Source organism: Arachis ipaensis, chromosome B01, assembly GCF_000816755.2.
Source record: "Arachis ipaensis cultivar K30076 chromosome B01, Araip1.1, whole genome shotgun sequence".
NCBI classification, from domain to species: Eukaryota; Viridiplantae; Streptophyta; class Magnoliopsida; order Fabales; family Fabaceae; genus Arachis; species Arachis ipaensis.
The window spans coordinates 95543879-95551184 of record NC_029785.2 but is presented as its reverse complement, the minus strand read 5'-3'; positions in this window follow the sequence as shown (position 1 = coordinate 95551184).

Sequence of the window (7306 nt, the reverse complement as noted above, 5' to 3'; positions counted from 1 at the left end):
ACTTTCCTCATTAACATTGCAAGCTAGCTCCCATTCCACGTTAGTGGTCACGTTAATTAGACTAACGTGGCTACTAACGTGGTTCTTCCTTGCTTCCTTTGTCCTGAAATCAAGCAATTAAAGTGCATCAAAGCTCTATTCCAAGTCATGAGATCATGCATTATCCAATTTGTCATTAAATTCATGCATACTTCTCATGAAATCATGTAAAGTTCACAATGTTTGCTTGAATCAAGATGTAAGTGAATATCTACCCAAAACTTGCTTGTTTGCTTAAGAAAATGCATGAAACTACCCTAAAATAGTAAAGAAAAGGTCAGTGAAACTGGCCAAAATGCCCTGGAATCAATACTTCAAAGAAAAATTGTAGGTTAAGACAACCAAACAAGCAATAAAGAAGCATAAAAGCATTCAAGAAATAAATGAGCAATTGTGAAATTGATAAGGTATGGACATAGATTGATGTGCGAGGTAACTTTAATGAACAAAATGGAATATGAAACTTACATGTCAATCAATAACACACTTTGAATTTTATTTGCAATACCTAATTGACATAAAAGTGGAAGACATTGGTACTATGGAACTTAGGAAAAGAGAGATAGAAATTAAAATCAACCACATAGCAAGAATGGTCCACAAAACTTAGAAGGCTCAAAAATATGTCCTTAGGTATGCGTAGGATCCAATTTCACAATTCCAAAATCTTAATGCATGAAATAGGTGACGTAAATAAAGATTAATCATAAACAAGCATCACCTAAAAAAATGCATCGAATAGAAGTAATTTCCTGATAATAGATAATGAACTTAAATCACACGGTGGCCAAAACATGCAATTTAGAAATCTAAAAACATTCTTAAAGGCAATGTTATAAGTACTTGGTATGCACAAATGTTAAGCATGATCAATTCAAAACCAAGTAACAATAAGTAGCCTCAATAAAGAGATCCAACAATGAATATCAAAAATAATTATGCTAAAATAGCATCAAGTTAATAATAAGTAGCAATAAACAGCAAACAAATCAATCATCCAACACTTATCACCTAAAACAAAATTAAGCTAAATAAAAAACTAACTAATTAACTAACTAAATAAGGTGATGGTGGATGGTGATTGGTAGTGTTGGATGATGGTTGAAGGAGGGAAAGAAAAGAGGAGAAGGGAAAAGAAGAAAAGAAATGGAGAGAAGAGAAGAAAAGAAGTGAGTGAAACAGGGAAGGGGGTCACGCGTACGCGTCATGTCACGCGTACGCGTGCATGGCTGAAATAGGGTGCGACCTCTACGCGTGGGTCACGCGTAAGAAAGAGAGGAGAAGAAAAGGTTATGACACGTATGCATCGTCGACGCGCACACGTGACAAGAGAGAAAAGAAGATGACGCATACGCGTAGAGCACGCGTACGCGCGGAACAAAATTGTGCTAAACGCACAATTTCAGCACCCTTTTCGCACAAGTCTCTAGTTTTTGTACTGCACCTAGAAATTTTGGAGGTCACGCGTATGCATAGGTGACGCATACGCGTGGAAGGTCAGAATATTGGGGTCACGCGTACGTGTGGTTCATGCGTAAGCGTGGGTCATGCGTACGCATAGCTGGGTGCTCTTTTTTTCAAAATTTTTCAAGTTTTAGTACCAAACCAAGCATTCCATACATCTAAACAGCTACCAAAACACCATCAAACCTTATTTAACATACTAGACTACCAAATAAACCAAACAAACATAACTACATATGAAATTAACCTTATTTACCAATATGTACAAAAGAGAAAAAATGAAAAGAGTTTACCATGGTGGGGTGTCTCCCACCTAAGACTTTTATTTATTGTCCTTAAGTTGGACAATTGATGGGGTTCTTGTCAAGGTGGCTTATGCTTGAATTCTTCTTTAAATCCCCACCAATGTTTGCATTTCCAATATCCACCGGGATCCCAAACTAGGCACTCAAAGCCTTCAAGCAAATTTAATCAAGTGACAAGGCCCCCAAGTTGTTGATCGTTGAAGTGAATTCCGGGGTCCCAAACCTTATTTTTGCACCCTTCTTCTTGTTGACAATCATAGTTCAATCCGGGTGAAAGGCACATAGAATTCTCAATTGAGCATCCAAACACCTTCTTAGATCCTATCAATTGAGTAACACACCAATTCTTGCTCCTAAACTTTGAGCTTCCAACCATGATGAACCAAGAATTATGGTGCCTACCACTAACTAACCCTTTCTTACTTTCCATTCCACAAAGAACTCTATGTTGGTCATCCGTTTCAAGCAAACCATATTAAAGTGGAATTACAAAGCTTAGAGATAAGAGATTTACCCACTTTATTAAAAGAATGCATGGTTGCTTAGTGAGGGAGGCTTCCAATGGCATTGTAATTTCCACTCCATTGTGCTCTTCTTTGACTAGCTCCACCTCTTAACAAGCATCTTTCATTTCCACTTCTTGACCAGGTTCTTCACATTCAATCACTTCCTCACCAACTTCTTCTGACTCTTCTCCATCTTCTATGTCATAACTCGGAGGTAATGTGGAACTTATCTCAACATCAACCTCAATTTGAATGGCAGAAGACTCCTCAAATACAAAAGGATCATGTGTTGGTGTGGAATCATCATCAAGATGTGGATTTGTTACTTGCTCAACTTTTTCCAATTCTTCCTCATTTCCAATTCTTTCAAGCACAATGGAATAAGGTTGATAAACCACTATTTTATGGTTTATCTTGTGCTCAATTGAGTGGTTTTTATCAACTCTTTACCCACTTATTCATACTATTTGCATGGTTTTACATTTGCCTTCCTAATTATGTGCTTTGATTGAAAACATGCTTCTTTGGCCTTAAGTTCCCTATATTTAAACCTCTCTTATTACCATTAGATGCCTTGATATGTGTGTTAAGTGATTTCAGAGATTACATGGCAAGAATAGCTCAGAGGATGGAAAGAAAGCATGCAAAAGTGGAAGGAATACAAGAAGTTGGAGAAATTGCTAAGCTGTCCAGCTTGACCTCTATGCACTCAAACGGCTATAACTTTAGCTACAGAGGTCCAAATGATGCAGTTTTAACTGCGTTGGAAAGCTAACGTCTGGGGCTTCGATTTGATATATAATATTCCATAGTTGCCCTAACGCTAGGTGACGCGGTCGCGTGATCCACGCGGACGCGTCACATTGGCGAAAAACCAGCGTGGCAAATTTCATCTCCAGCGATTTCTGGGCTGTTTTTGACCCAGTTCTCGGCCCAGAAAACACAGATTAGAGGCTATAAAGTGGGAGAATGCATCCATTCATAAAAATAGGCTTTCAATATTCACAATTTTAGGATTTAGATGTAGTTTTTAGAGAGAGAGGTTCTCTCCTCTCTCTTAGGATTAGGATTTAGGATTTCTCTTAGTTTTAGGAGTGCCTCTCAATCCCAGGTTCAATGTTCTTTTTATTTTTTTTCTCAATTTAATTTATGAACTCTTTATGTTTAGATTGATCTTCTATTATTAATGCAATTCGAGGTATTTTCAGATTTAATTTTGCTTTGCTTTTATTTATAAATGCTTTTAATTTAATTTAGATATTTTCTCTTTTGACTTTGGTTAAATAATTGGTGACTCTTGAGTTATCAAACTCATTGTTGATTGAAAATTGGAACTCTTCAAGAATTAATTTAAGTTCCAATAACTCTAACTTTTCCCAAGGAAAGACTAGGATCTGAGGAATCAGAATTAATTCATCCACTTAACTTACCTTCATAGTTAGAGGTTAACAAAGTGGGAGAAAAATCCAATTCTCATTACAATTGATAAGGATAACCAGGATAGGACTTTCAGTTTTCATACCTTGCCAAGAGTTTTATTATCTATTTAATTTAATACAATTTACTTTCTTACCATTTACTATTCTCGCTTTTTATCTTATACATTAAAAACCTCCCAATTTACAAACGCATAACCAATAATAAGAACACCTCCCTGCAATTCCTTGAGAAGACGACCCGAGGTTTAAATACTCGGTTATAAATTTAAAAAGGGGTTTGTTACTTGTGACAACCAAAATGTTTGTATGAAAGGACTTTTGTTGGTTTAGAAACTATACTTGCAACGAGGATTTATCTGCAAATTTCTAGACCACGCAAAAGTTCTCTCATCAAAATGGCGCTGTTGCCGAGGAATTGCAAACGTGTGCCTTATTATTGGTTATTGTAAATATTTGCTTTTTACTTGTTTATTTGTTTTTTTTTTTTTGCTTTTTTCATAAATTAAGAGGTTATTGGTTTTTATTTAATTATAAAAAAAATTTTCAAAAAAAAAAATTTTTCTTGGTGTTCATCTTGATCTTCAAGTTGTTCTTCGTGTTCATCTTGACCTTCAAATTGTTCTTAGTTGTTTTCTTCGTTTTGATCTAAAAAATTTTAAGTTTGTTGTCATTTTATTGTTTTTCTCTTTCCTTATTAAATTCAAAAATTCAAAATTTAAAAATCAAATTTAAAAATTTTCAAAATTCAATTTTAAAAATTTTTCAAATTTCAAATCTCAAATTTCAAAACTCAAATTTCAAAAATTTAAAATTCAAATTTCAAAATTCAAATTTCAAATTTCAAAATTTAATTTTCAAATTCAAAATTTAAATAACCTTTTAATTTAAATTTGTTTTTATTTTTGTTTTTAATTTTTATTTGCTACTATGAACTCTCACCCATTTGGCTATGAGTCTGGTTACAATTATGTTGCAGGAAGAAGAAATTACAATGAGAACAGGCATCAAGATTGGAACAATCAAAGATGGGAGGAGCCACAAGGATTTGATCAACCCTCATGGCAACAACCACCTCCAATGGACTATCAACAACCACCACCATATGCCTATGAACTCTTTCCTCAATATGACTTTGGACCACCATACTCACAAGCCGCTTTCCGCCATTCACCCCCATATGACCCTAACCCACATCCCCTATACCAACCACCCTATGAACCGAATGAGCCATACATAGATCCACCCCAACTTCCATTGGATAACAATACACTCATCTCTAACATCATTGGTCTCACCTCTACACTCCAAAATCTTATATCCCGCATGAACCAACCCTCTACCTCTAATATTCAACCCTCAAGCTCTAGTGCACTTCCTTTTCAACCACATAATGATCTTTTCATCCCATCACCACCCTCCATGGAAGAGCACCCATATCCATCAATCCAAGAGCAAGATGATCCCAATTATGCTACTGATATGGAACAGGAAAGAAGGAATCATCTTCGTGAATCCATACTTCATAAAGAGCTAGAGGAGGCCCTACGGGTAAAGGTAGGAGAGACCCTTGAAGATGAAAGAGTAGTTGAAAGGAGTTGTCATGGAAAGAAAATCATCGAGGATGAGTACGATTTTATACTTAAACAACTGGACAAAGCAGCAATTATTAAAAAGGAAGACATCCAGGGCTTTCCAGCAATATATAATAGTCCATACTTTGCTCAAGGATAGACGACGTAAACTGGCGTTCACGCCAGTTCCATGTTGCAGTCTAGCGTCCAGCGCCAGAAACACATTACAAGTTGCAGTTCAACGCCAGAAACAGGTTACAGCCTGGCGTTGAATGCCCAAAACAGCCCAGGCACGTGAGAAGCTTTAGTCTCAGCCCCAGCACATACCAAGTGGGCCCCAGAAGTGGATTTCTGCACTATCTATCATAGTTTACTCTTTTTCTGTAAACCTAGGTTACTAGTTTAGTATTTAAACAACTTTTAGAGACTTATTTTGGATCTCATGACATTTTAGAAAAAAACTTTGTACTCTTTGACGGCATGAGTCTCTAAACTCCATTGTTGGGGGTGAGGAGCTCTGCTGTGTCTTGATGAATTAATGCAAGTATTTCTGTTTTCCATTCAAACATGCGTGTTCCTATCTAAGATATCCATTTGCACTTCAACATGAATGTGATGAACATGACAATCATCATCATTCCCCCACGAACGCGTGCCTGACAACCACTTCCGTTCCACTGTAGAATGATCCACCAACACACAGCTTGCCATAGGAGGACGTGCGTGCGTGAATCAGGAAACAGAGGAAAGCAGAATTTCAGAAGACAAAGCATCTCCAAAACTCCAACATATTCTCCATCGTTGCATAATAAGTATTTATATTTATGCCCTCTCACTTTTTACAATTGAACTTGAAAAACACTATTGTTGGCATCCTAACTAAGAATAATAAGATAACCATAGCTTGCTTCAAACCAACAATCTCCGTGGGATTCGACCCTTACTCACGTAAGGTATTACTTGGACGACCCAGTGCACTAGCTGGTTAGTTGTGCGAAGTTGTAAGAGAGTAATGTGAACAATGACATTACAATTTCGTGCACCAAGTTTTTGGCGCCGTTGCCGGGGATTGTTTGAGTTTGAACAACTGACGGTGAATCCTGTTGTTTAGATTAGGAAAATTTTGTCTTTTGGGTCAGAGTCTTTTATATTCTTTTCAAAAAAAAATTATAATATTTTTTCTTAGTTATTAAAAATACTTTTTCAAAACAAGTGTTACATTTACTGCCCAATTGGCTAGAGTGTTGGTCTGTGTTCTTGGTAATTGGGTACCTTCTTTTTAAAATTCTTTTTCAAAAAATTAATTTTTACATTAAATCTTGTGCCAAACTTTAAGTTTGGTGTTTTCTTGTTAATTTTTCTTTGGTTTTCGAAAATCTTATTTTGGTTTTCTAAAAATTTTAAGTTTAGTGTTCTTTCTTCATGTTCTTGTGTTCTTGTGAGTCTTCAAAGTGTTCTTAAGTTTTTCTTGTGTCTTGATCTTAAAATTTTTAAGTTTGGTGTTCCTTGGTGTTTTCCCTCCAAAATTTTCGAAAACAAGGAGCATTAGATCTAAAAATTTTTAAATCGTGTGCTATCTTATTGTTTTTCTCTCTCCTCTTTAAATTCAAAAATATTTTTTCTCTCTATTTTAAAGCAAATTTTCGAAATTTACCTTTAAAATTCAGATTTTTATTTCAAAATTTAAAACCTTTTTCAAAAAAAAATTCATATCTTTTTCAAAACTTCCTAACTACTTTCTCTCTCCTCATTTTTTTTCGAAAATCTTCACCCATTTTTTATTTATTTTATTTTAATTTATTTTGTTTTTGAAATAAATAAATAATTAAATAAATAAAAATATTTCTTCTCTATTTTACATCATCTCCCTTTCTCCATCATGGATCTAAGTGGAAATGAACAGTCCAGAAGGACTCTGGGGTCATATGCTAACCCCTCTACTGCTTTATATGGGAGTAGTATTTGCATACCCTCCATTGGAG